We start from the raw sequence: 13,188 nt of genomic DNA, 5'->3' as shown, positions 1-13,188 counted from the left end.
GATTAGACCTAGCTTTAGGTCGTGATGATTGTTAAGACCTAGTTATTTGGGCCTTGCACTGAAAAGAAGATGGATGACCTATTGCTTTCAAGGCCCGAGTGACAAAAGGATGAGAGGAAATGACATTACTTAGTAGCTTAATAAGTAATTGATTTCATAACGCTTGGGGCAAGGGGCAGATTAAACGCACGCATGAGAGCAGAGGACGCCCCGGGCATGTCAGCAGAAGGGAAAGAAAGTAAATGTGCAAGTATTAGGGAGTAAGTGCCTTGGAGGGGAAAAATTACTATAGAAGGGCAATGGTAACAGTAAGATAATTGAAGTAGTTCCTTTGGTTTGAATTGGGAGATTAATTAAAAGTGGGGAATTTATTAAAAGTAGAGATTTTCTGTAAACAGTATCAGCCAGGAAGTCTACTTTCTGGAATTTGTATAATTTAGGAATAGGTTCCACTGCACACAAGAGAAAACCTGAGTTTTAGTGGCTTAAAAAATATAAGTCTCACCCAAGAAGTCATAAAAGTCACACTTCCTCTGTTATGTGTGTCTCTGATGCTATGGTCACAGCAGGGATCCTCTTTTAGCTGATTGTTTCTAAATTTTCCTCCGTATCTCTAAATAACATGCTTGTTTTGCCAATTCTTGTTTTTTCTAGTTTAGACATTGTCTGTTAACTTTCTACAAATGACAATTCAATTGTCATGTTAATGATCTACAATGCCGATTATGTAGGTACCATTCACAGCCCAGCCGGGTAATATACTGCACTGTAATTTCTTTTCCTTTCCAAACCCAAGTTTTTTATTTTCCTAGAATTAGTAATTGTCTTGCTTTTCACTTGCTTTGTTTTCTAAGCATTTATACCTCCCCTAATTGTATAAAACTTCTCTCAACACATTCAAACCCACTACAGTTTCCATCAGTTTAAACCTCTTGAGTAACTCTCTCCTGGAGGTGGCTGGCTGCTCTTGAGGCCTGTAGCACAGGTGGTACCCTGGGGGTTTCCCTCTGGCTCTCCTGCTGCTTTGGACCTCCAGTTGCCTTTGTTTTATATCTTTCCCTTTTTTCTACTACCTGCACCCTCACCCCACTTTTGTTACCACTGTCGTTATTTGGAGAAAATCCTCTAGTACCTTGCTGAGTTGACAGAAACATTTTTTGAGACTTTGTTGGTCTGAATATGTTTTAGTTCTACCCTCTTGAATGATAGGTTGATTGTGTATAGAACTTTAAGTTGGAAATGTGTCCCTTAGATTTGGAAGGCAATGCTCCTCAGAATTATAATGCACTGCCTTCTAGCTTTCAGTGTGGCTTGAGAAGCCCAAGGCCATTCTCATTCTTCACCCTCTCTGGGAAGAAACTTTTGTTTCTTTAGGCTTGTTTGGGGTATTCCCTTTGATCTCAGAAACCTGGAAATTCTTGATGATGTACATTTTATGATTCTGTTTTTACCATTGTGCTGGAAACTCAGTGGGCCTTTCCATCTGCAAACTCATGTTTTTGAGGACCACGAAATTTTATTACTTTATGTCATTGAAGATCTACCCTGTTTCTGTTTCAGTTTTCTCTTTTCTGTTTTTTTCTGGAATGCCTCCAACATAGCATTAAACATTCTGGACAGATCTTCCAATTTTCTTTTTTTTTTTCCTCCTATTTCTACCTCTTTTTATTTGTACTTTCTGAGTAATTTCTTCAGTTATATTTTCCAAATCTTCAATTGGTCTTTCAGCTCTGCCATAATATTTCAAATTTCCAAGATACTTTTTTCCCTGTGAATATTTCTATTTTTATAGAAATATTTTAACTTCTATAAAATATTTTTTCTTTGTATCACTGTATATTCTCTATTTTCTTTAATTTGTATTTTTTTTTTCCTTGCTGTTTGTATTGATCTCTTTCATAATACAGATTTTCCTAAAACTAGCGATTCTTGGCCTGTAAGTTCTGTGCCAGGGAGAGCAGGAGTTGAAGAAAGGTTTTTGATGGTTATCTTTATTGTTGGTTGATCTGATTTGGCTGATTACCTGGAGAGTCTCATATTTTAGTATCTTCAGATTTTTCTCTTAGGCCAGAATTTTTAAAACAGACTTTCCAATCTCTTGAAGGAGGATGTATACCTAATTTCCAGCCTTATGAAATCCAAGAGGAGGAAGAAAGCTGGGGATCTCATTCATATCTAAACTTTTACTTATCTCTGTTCTCAGAAGAGTGTCCCACCCTCAGTTGTGCCTAGTGTCTCTGGAGAATAAACTTCCAGTCTTCTGCTGGTGGGATGAGGGCCTGTTATGGGGCTGCATAGAATTGCAGAGAGGAGCTCTTTGGTTCAACTGGATAAAGAAAATGTGGTACATATACACCATGAAATAGTACATAGCCATAAAAAAGTATGAAATCATGCCCTTCGCAGCAACATGGATGCAGCTGGAGGCCCTTATCCTAAGCAAACTAATGCAGAACAGAAAACTAAACACCACATGTACTCACTTACAAGTGGGAGCTAAATACTGAATACCCATGGGCACAAAGACGGGAGCAGTAGACACTGGGGACTTCTTGAGAGGGGAGGGTGGAAGGGGAGCCTGAATTGGCAGGCTACCTATCAGGAACTATGCTCACTACCTTGGTGATGGGATCATTGGTACACCAAGCCTCAGTGACATGCAATTTACCCATCTGACAAACCTGCACATGTGTACCCTGAACCGAAACTAAAAGTCAAAAAATAATAAAATACCAACAAAAAGCTTCACGAATAGACTCAGCAAATTGTCTCTGTTTTCATCCTAACTTCAAAAAGTATCCAGTGCCACTAATTTCTGAGCCTCTTTCCAGTTACTCTACTGCTGGTTTAGGATTCAGTGTTTTAGTGTGTATTAGGTTAGTTGCAACTCATCTATCGGCTTTCTAGTTTCTCACATTTTGATATTGTTGTCATCTCTCTTGTCTTCTTGGCTCTTTGGGTATATGCTTTTAAAAACTCTTTACTGTATTCTAGCAGGTTTCAGGAAGAAATGGAAACTAGTATTGTATTCAATCCACATCTTTAAAACCTGGCAAACTCTCAGTTGCCATTTAAAACTCAGCTCCAGTACCTTCTCTCAGTCTCCCCATTCAGATTACGATCTTCCTGGGCAGCCATTGCACTTACCACATTCCACTGTAATTGTCATTTCATGTGTCTCTCTACCTTAGTCTGTAAAGCCATTGACTTGAAGGGGTATATTATTCCTCGTCCTAGTTCCAGTGCTTGCGTGGAGCATGTAACACTAGGTGTCAGGAAGAACTTGTTGAATGATTAAGTGTGGATATTAGGATAGGAAGGAAGAGGCTCTTTTCCTGGCTTCATCTATCTTGAAAGGATTATACTGACTCTAATGGATTTAGTTGTAGTAGTACTTGATTTTTAAGGCCAAGAAGAAGATAAATTGATTTTTTAAAAGGAGATAATAATTCACTTTTCAGATTCTCTTGACTCAAGTCACTGTTTTTCTTCTTTCTTAGAATGTAGGAGAGGTAAATCACATTTTTCCATAAGAAAGTGCTTATGGCCAGGCACGGTGGCACACGCCTGTAATCCCAGCATTTTGGGAAGCCGAGGCAGGTGGATCACTTGATGCCCGCAGTTCAAGACCAGCCTGGCCAACATGGAAAAACCCTTTGTCTACTAAAACTACAAAAATTAACCCGGTGTGGTGGCAGGCGCCTGTAATCTCAGCTACTTTGGAGGCTGAGGCAGAATTGCTTGAACCCAGGAGGCGGAGATTGCAGTGAGCTGAGATCACGCCATTGCACTCCAGTCTGGGTGACAGAGTGAGACTCTGTCTTAAAAAAGAAAAAAAAAAAGAAAGAAAAAGAAAAGAAAGAAAGTGCTTGCAGGAAGTTCCGTTCCCCCTTGGTAGCAAGGATAATGATTATTTTCACAACAGGACTAAGCTGAAGTCCCTCTGCCCAATAATTATAGATAGGTATTACAGTTATCTGGTGTTTAACTCAGATGTTAGTGAAATGTTTGGCTCTTTTTCTCTTCTTGAATACATATGGTAATATTATGCCCTTGTCACCTGAAAAATTAAGCATGACTATTTTAGATTTCTCTAAAAATGCATACTGTATATTCCTTACCAACACATAGAGCATTTTTTCCAAGGTGGGTAAAAACTTGCAGTTGTAAAACCTCAACTTCTCCTTACTTATCAACTCAAAATTCAGGTTTTCTTCCACATATTTTCTCTTTTGTGTGAAAAAAAAAAAATTTCCATGGACCATGGTGAGTCAGTGCTCCTTCCCCATGGAATAACTGTTAAGAAAGGCTCTTGGGATGGCAATCACTGTCTTCTCTAGCCCCTCCTTGTTATTCAGCATTCTTCTAGACTCCTCTGTGTCTGTATTCTGCATGTCCCTTAAGTAAAAGCCAACAATTTGGCTTATACTTCATTTTAAAAAATGACTAAGGGACCAATTATAGCACATTTTGATAAGTTAAAAGAGCCTGTGACTCAGCAAAATGTGAACAATCTTGCACATCTCCAAGATTAAGTGAGCACCAGGCCAAGGCTAAGAGAAGAATCTTCAAATTATAATCCAGTCAGAAGGAAATTGGCTGGAGGATTCAGGAGAATTTGGGAGGGGGTGGACCCACTCATGTCTCTGACACACACTTTGGCATGTTGTTTTAAATGTTTAGACCAGAGGACTAGAACATTGAAAATAGAGTTCAAATTTTAATGACAATTTTACAAATCTGAAAGTTGGCAACACATAGAGTTGTCAGTTACATGATTTTATGCATGGATGTACCACACATATGTACTCATTTGACATGCATGTTCATATCTAAAGTTGGTTAGAAAGACTTTTGGGAAGTTAGATTTTAATTCTTTACATGTATTGAGTCTTTAACTGTTTACAAAGCACTTTCACATCTGTTGCCTTATTTGGTACTCACAGTAGCAACCTGTGAGATAGGCAAGCCAACTATCATTCCTGTTTCACAGATGAAGAATCTGGTGCTTAGACAGGTTATACTATTTACCCAAGTTCACTCAGCCAGATTGTTAGTGGCAAAATCAAGAGCAGAATCTAGTTTTCTTTTGAACTGCTTCTCAACACTGAGTTCTTTTTTTTTTTCCTGTTCAACCTGAGGAATATATATTATATACCTGATTATATATAATTCATATTTAATAGATATTAGATACCCGATTAGGTATTAAATTCTTTCATGAAAGGCAAGTCCCTGCTAGACCTCCTGATGAGCAACAATTGCAAGTTACTCATCCATGATAATTTGTGTACTTCCTCACATTAAAACTATGTTGGCTGGATGTGATATCTAGCCCAAAAGAAAAATGGAGAGAAAATTCATTGCAAAAAGCCACTCCTCACTGAATAATGTGGGCAAGCTGTTGTCTAACCTATTTTTGCAACTAATATTTAAGATTAAGGAGTTTGATTTGTTACAAGAAGCAACCTATTACTATTTTCTACATTATTTCTTAGTGATAACATGCATTAGTTTATTAGCTATGTCTAAAAGATCTTGTTTCTTTTTCCTTATAAATAATTTGTGGATACCCAGCCACTGCAGAATCAGATTTGGTGTTACTACGCATTATTTATGACCATATTTCTTTAAACATATTCTAACCTGGAAGCTGTGTGTAGATTTTACATTTACATAGCTAATATATGCATTGTTGCTGCCACACAGTAAGAAATGCTTACCTGACAGGCTGTGACCTGCATAGTATAACAGGCATTATTCCTAATTTGTCAGACATTCAGAGCATAAATGATGGGTTTCTTTTCATGCCACTATTTAGTGCCATTTTATTTGAAATAGAAAAAATTTCCAGCAACTTCAGACAAAATTTGGGATTTATCCTCATTAATATTTTGGCTTTGTTATCAATCATGCAGGTACGTTAGACATAATTTAGAATAATTCTTATATGTACTTGAAATAACCTTACTTTTAGCCCCAAACTGAATCAACTTTTATAAAATTTTCAATAAACAAATACAAGACAGAAAGATTAAAGATATGAATAATTTAAAAATATTGCAATGGTAGGAATTTTTTTCCCTCTGCAAGATGAGGAAATGCATGGATGTGATAAAGACTCTGTCTCTCTGAGCAGTACTGAAGGTGAAGCTAATTACATGATGGAGCTTTTCTTTCCAATGACATGTCATTTGAAGATCTTAAATACAGAACTCAAAGATTCTCAGTGGTTTTTATGGCCTTGAGATATTTTTAGGTGCATTTTCCACCCTTTATAAAAATTTCCACCTTTAAAAATATCTAGTGAACCCCAATTTCTAAAGCATTTCCTGCATCTGTTGCTAGGAGAGGAGCAGAGGAAAAATGACAGGCTCCTAAGATCTGTAACCTTGCCAGTTGCTGTTATCCTGGAAATGTAGTAGTCAAGGTTGTCATCAAGTCTTACAATGATCTTCACCCATTATAATTTGCAGAGTGCCTGAAAAACTGTATAAGCCTCTAAGTTCCTTTTACTCTTAGAAACTGAATATCTAACTTCAATCTCTAAGAAATTTGATAACAAGGTTTACTGGGTATTTGTCCCCCACAGAGTATAGCATAAAGGCTTAGAAAGTGCCAAAGAGTATTTATTTAATCAACCATTGCACGACTAGGTAGTCGTGGAGTTAGTGTCATAATTTGCAATTATCACTCCAGCCAGGTGTCTTTTATTGAATACTGTGTTAATTGTCCAATCTCTGACTTCTTAAAGTTTATTATATAAGGAAACAATGCTGAGTATATTCAAGATATCTAGCATATGAAGAAGCATTAAGCAAAGTCAATGAATTAAGAGTTAAGATGTACTTAAAATCACTAGATATATAAAGGTGTTTTAATCATCACTGTGAGTACATTAGTGTGAACAAAAGATTAATATCTTTAGTGAAATGGCAGGTGAAAAAGCAGCAATTGTAAATGCATTTATAAAGTAAGTTTGAGTAGGAGTAAAGATGGAGTATTTTAGTGTTGCAGTCATTAAGCTGGACAGGGTTTTAGGGGAAAAAGGGAGCTTATTCTTGGCCCACAAAACAGACTCAACACTCTGGTTTTCATGTATCTATGTGAGTGATTCTATTTTGACCCAAATGTAAATTCACTTTGAAATAGGGCCTGGGAATGTTCATCCTACATACTGATTGGAGAAATGAAAATAATATTATGGTGTTATATTACTTTGTAAAACAAATGCTGTTGATTTACTTCATGTTGAAAAGTTGCCGGCATTCTTAAAGCAGTTCTATATTGTGGGGGTGGTAGTTAGGAGGTTTTGTTTTTGTTTCAGCCAGTAATACAAGCATTGCAGGAATTCTTATATCTACATTTTATGTGAAAGGTACACTTTTTAAATCCCTTCTTGGATATTTCAGATGTAGTTTATATATCTATCCCGAAAGCCAATCTGTGCCTTTAAATGAAGCCCATACTCTGATTTCATAAGGAGACTTGCAACTATATTGGTACTTAGAAGTCTAGTTTATTTTCTTAGGGATTTAATGCACAGTGCTAATAATATCTTTTGCTACTAAACAAGATGCTTCTCAAAATTTCACATTTGGGTATCTTGAATTTGTGTGACTTCTACAGCAATTTTGTATTTAAATTATTTTAAATTCTGGTGAATCTTGGTCTAAAAGTAAATCTAATATATAAAAACCCAAGTCCACCAAAAAAGACCAATTAGGGCATTATGATTTGTTTTACAATAGTAGTTCTTTTAACTGTGTACTTAATATTTAAATGTCCTAATACACCTTTCCAGTAACATACGTATCACATCATATGAAGCAAGTATCAGTTGACTTTGATTTATTTAGTCATGTCTTAATTCTACTTTGGCATTGAAAATGATAAACTTCAGCACTTGATCATGTTTCTTTTTCCCTCCGAAAAGTTTGGCAAGACCCTGTGACTAAATTTTGAGGACTATAAGATTGTTTCCTTTATTTTCTCCTGAATTTGTGAAACTTAGTGATCTTTCATCTTGCTCTTACTTTAGTTCTTTTATTTTCATGTACAAACAACTTTATGACCAAGAGGAAAGCTGGTTTGTATTTATTTTTTTTCTCATTAATTCAGTAATTCAAGAAATATATACTGACACTTAACTATCTGCCACAAATTATGCCAAGCCCCAGAAATATGTAAATACGTACCAGTGCATTAGTACACAAGGAGCAGTGGTCCCTGCCCTCACAGAACTTATATTACTACTACTGCTACTGCTAGTACTACTAATTACTACTATATTAAATCAAAATTAATATTGTAGCTAACACATACTGAGAACATATTATATACCAGGATAAGTGTTTTGTGTGGATAAATTCTTTAAACCTTCACCATTACCCTATGAGGTGGGTACTATCATTAGTGGAACACAAAGAGGTTAAGTCACTTACTCTTTTTTTTAATATATACTTTAAGTTCTAGGATACACGCGCACAACGTGCAGGCTCGTTACATAGGTATATATGTGCCCTGCTGGCCTGCTGCATCCACCAACCCGTCATTTACATTAGGTATTTCTCCCAATGCTATCCCTCCCCCCCGCCCCCCACCCCACGACAGGCCCTGGTGCATGATGTTCCCCACCCTGTGTCCAAGTGTTCTCATTGTTCAATTCCCACCTATGAGTGAGAACATGCATTGTTTAGTTTTCTGTCCTTGTCATAGTTTGCTGAGAATGATGGTTTCCATTTTCATCCACGTCCCTGGAAAAGACATGAACTCATCCTTTTTTATAGCTGCATAGTATTCCATGGTGTATATGTGCCACATTTTCTTAATCCAGTCTATCATTGATGGACATTTGGTTGGTTCCAAGTCTTTGCTATTGTGAATAGTGCTGCAGTAAACATACGTGTGCATGTGTCTTTATAGCAGCATGATTTATAATACTTCGGGTGTATACCCAGTAATAGGATGGCTGGGTCAAATAGTATTTCTAGCCCTAGATCCTTGAGGAATCATCACACTGTCTTCCACAATGGTTGAACTAGTTTACACTCCCACCAAGAGAGTAATAGCATTCCTATTTCTCTACATCCTCTCCAGCATCTGTTGTTTCCTGACTTTTTAATGATCGCCATTCTAACTGGTGTAAGATGGTATCTCATTGTGGTTTTGATTTGCATTTCTCTGATGACCAGGGTTGATGACCATTTTTTCATGTGTCTGTTGGCTGCATAAATGTCTTCTTTTGAGAAGTGTCTGTTCATATCCTTTGCCCACTTTTTGATGGGGTTGTTTTTTTCTTGTAAATTTGTTTGAGTTCTTTGTAGATTCTGGATATTAGCCCTTTGTCAAATGGGTAGATTGCAAAAATTTTCTCCCATTCTGTAGGTTGCCTGTTCACTTTGATGGTAGTTTCTTTTGCCGTGCAGAAGCTCTTTAGTTTAATTAGATCCCATTTGTCTATTTTGGCTGCTGTTGCCATTGCTTTTGGTGTTTTAGTCATGAAGTCCTTGCCCATGCCTATGTCCTGAATGGTATTGCCTAGGTTTACTTCTAGGGTTTTTATGGTTTTAGGTCTTACATTTAAGTCTTTAATCCATCTTGAATTAATTTTTGTATAAGGTGTAAGGAAGGGATCCAGTTTCAGCTTTCTGCATATGACTAGCCAGTTTTCCCAGCACCATTTATTAAATAGGGAATCCTTTCCCCATTTCTTGTTTTTGTCAGGTTTGTCAAAGATCAGATGGTTGTAGATGTGTGGTGTTACTTCTGAGGTATTTTATTCTCTTTGTAGCAGTTGTGAATGGGAGTTTCCTCGTGATTTGTCTCTCTGTCTGTTATTAGTGTATAGGAATGCTTGTGATTTTTGCACATTTTTTTTGTATCCTGAGACTTTGCTGACATTGCTTATCAGCTTAAGGAGATTTTAGGCTGAGACACTGGGGTTTTCTAAACATACAATCATGTCATCTGCAAACAGGGACCATTTGACTTCCTCTCTTCCTAACTGAATACCCTTTATTTCTTTCTCTTGCCTGATTGCCCTGGCCAGAACTTCCAACACTATGTTGAATAGGAGTGGTAAGAGAGAGCATCCCTGTCTTGTGCCAGTTTTTGCCCATTCAGTATGATTTTGGCTGTGGGTTTGTCATAAATAGCTCTTATTATTTGAGATACGTTCCATCAGTACCTAGTCTATTGAGAGTTTTTAGCATGAATGGCTGTTGAATTTTGTCAAAGCCCTTTTCTGCAACTATTGAGATAATCATGTGGTTTTTGTCGATTCTTTAAACCTTCACCGTTACCCTTTGAGGTGGGTACTATCATTAGTGGGGCACAGAGAGGTTAAGTCACTTATTAATGTGCTTTGCCTCAGTAAATGCTGAAATCAGATTCAGACTCAGATTCTAGGGCCTATGCTCTTCACTGCTCTGCTATACACAAATGGAACGCTTAATTATAACTGTGGCAAATGCCATGAAGGAAGAGTTAAAGTTACAGTGAGCAGCTGGAATAAGAAATTTGATTTAGTTGGGGAATTTAGTTTCCTTTGGGAAAGGTCTGTCTGAGGAAGACATTTAAGATGAGACCACATCTTGGGATGACTAAGGGATGACTAGGAATTGGCCAGGAAAGAGAATTCCCCCAAACATAATTGGACAGCACATGCACATGTTCTGAGGTAGGAGATGGTTAGGTTAGAGGAGCTAAAAGCATGCACTGGGCTGTGAGTGTGAGAAGTGACAAAGGAATACTGATAAGAGAGTAACGTGAGTTACAGAAGCCCTGGTCTCTTCCCACAGGGGCACAATTTGTTGAGCAGTGTAACTTTGCCATGGTTCTCATTGTAGTAGCATCCTATATAACTAGACCTAGTCATATAAAAATGCAGACTAGGGGTAGATAATGCATTATTTGATACTATCTTTATCATAGCTCTGTGATTTCCTGTGTACTTCCTACTCAAGATTGAGGATACCTGAAAGTACAAAGTATTGAAATCTCTAAATTAGTTACTTAATATAGATAATTTTGGCACCATTTCAATTCAATATTACTAGTAAGACTGTAAGTCCATGAATATTCTTATTGCAAATTGCAGTTTTGTTACTAGGTGTGGCTCTCATGGCAACCCATGACATGTGAGAAGCAAAAAGAAAACAGGGGGTAGGTCTGAAACCAGTGCTTCAGAAACTGATGCTACATGAGGGAATGACTGTAGGCCCTGGGCAAACACCACGGGACACTGATACTTAGGTTTCCCTTGGTTGGAGCCCAGTGACAGAAAATTTTGGTAGCTAACACAGAAGCAGGAGGAAGGCTGGTTTGGAGCTAAAGCTCTAGCTGTGGGTGACCATGGTGTAAACTTGAGAACACAAAAACATTTGTTCATTGCTTTATCGCCTGTACCTAAACTAGAACCTAGCATTATAACCTACTTCTAAGGAAGTATGCACCTAGATAGAAACCTTAAGCACTGCGATAGCATGGAAGCAGGCAAAGGAGTGCCCTAGAGATGTCTTTGTGGGAAAAGGGTCCTAGGTCTGCCTGGCAGAGGAGATTTATAGAGAACAACATGGGTGCTGAGGAATGATGGCTGGCCCCTAAGATCCTATATCTGAGAAGTCAGGTAAATTCCAAACCTTACTGGGTAACAGGTCAAACCATTATATTCTTCTTCCTGCCTTTATAACTGGTTTAGCTTCACCTTTTGAGTGGCAGGCATGATTACCTGCCAAGCAGATATTCATGGGGATTAGCTCATTGAGTCTTCCCAACGATAACAGGTAGGCCTCATTATTGCCTGTGTTTTACAGATGAATCAATGGAGGCTTAGAGATATTACTTAATTTGCCAAAGATCTTAATACTATGGAGTGTTGTAGCTAAGATTTGAACTTAGATTTGACTGCAGAGTTCCTGTTCTTAATCACAATACCTTTCTCCTTCTTAAAACATATATTTGTCTTCAAGTTGCTATCAGAAGAAGAGTGTAGCTAGTAAGGGCTCACAATGAAGTATATGCAGTAACAGAACTGCTCCACAATTTATTCTGCAAAGGCAGTGAGTAGTGTTGTCCAGGGCTGGGCAGTCGGAAATGTCTTCACATAGAACTAACTCCCAAGAGTGCAGAGCAGGGAAAGCCTGAAGAAGCAAAATGTTGGCTGACCAAAGGCACAAATCACAGTGCATGTAGAATCCACATACAAAGATTTTAATCCATGACTTATTACCATAATTAATGATTTGTTGTTTTCTCTCAAATGAAAATGAGTTTGTCAGATGTAGTGATTGAGGAAGCTAATTACACATAGCTGCACAGGGCCAGCCCCAGGCAAAATTGAATGTCTTTTGGCTTTGATTTGTTACCTCCTTTCTTGGCAGCATTTCTTTCCCTTCACAATCCCTTTATATACACCACACGCCCCGGATTTTCACGCTGCCCTTATCTCTCCTTCCAGAAGAAAATTGATGTAATAAACGAGTTCATAATAGGGTTGGTTGGTAATTTAATAAATTACACTGCCTGGAAATTTTTGTATTTACAAAAGGGATCTCACTAACTGTGATATGGTATCTCGGATTGAATACTGGAGGGATAAAGGATGTTATCAGAAAAAAAAAAAAAAAACAGGTAAAATCAGAATGTTAATTTCTTAAGGACAAATGAACCATGGTTATGTAAGAAGTTAACAGTAGGGAGAGTTGGGTGAAAGGTATTTGTGAACTCTCTTGTTCCATCTTGGCATTGTTCTATCTTAGCAACTTTTCCATCAGTCTAAAATGATTCCTGGCCAGTCACAGTGGCTCACGCCTGTAAACCCAGCACTTTGGGAGGCCATGCCAGGTGGATCACCTGAGTTCGGGAGTTCGAGACCGGCCTGGCCAACATGGTGAGACCCCGTCTCTACTAAAAAAAATACAAATAGCAGCTGGGCATGGTGGTGGGCACCTGTAATCCCAGCTACTCAGGAGGCTGAGGCAGGAGAATCACTTGAACCCAGGAGGCAGAGGTTGCAGTGAGCCAAGATAGCACCATTGCACTCCAGCCTGGGTGACAACAGTGACACTGTCTCAGAAAAATGAAATAATTATAATGATTCCCAAATAAAACATTTAAAGGAGTAAAAGAAACTTACGGAGAGATCAATTAATATTCTGAAAAACAAATCTCTAAGTAAGAAATTTT

At 37.8% G+C, this 13,188-nt stretch overlaps 1 protein-coding gene across 2 annotated transcripts in view; it reads left to right on the top strand.

Moving 5' to 3' along the window:
• The window catches only part of RELN (reelin), a 516,825-nt gene that overhangs the window by 169,537 nt on the left and 334,100 nt on the right, over positions 1 to 13,188 (top strand). The gene's annotated exons all lie outside the window — the stretch shown is intronic.

The sequence above is a fragment of the Chlorocebus sabaeus genome, chromosome 21 (assembly GCF_047675955.1).
Source record: "Chlorocebus sabaeus isolate Y175 chromosome 21, mChlSab1.0.hap1, whole genome shotgun sequence".
In the NCBI taxonomy this organism is placed as follows: domain Eukaryota; kingdom Metazoa; phylum Chordata; class Mammalia; order Primates; family Cercopithecidae; genus Chlorocebus; species Chlorocebus sabaeus.
Note: the sequence above shows the minus strand (reverse complement) of the source record. Positions and strands in the feature narration are given on the sequence as shown.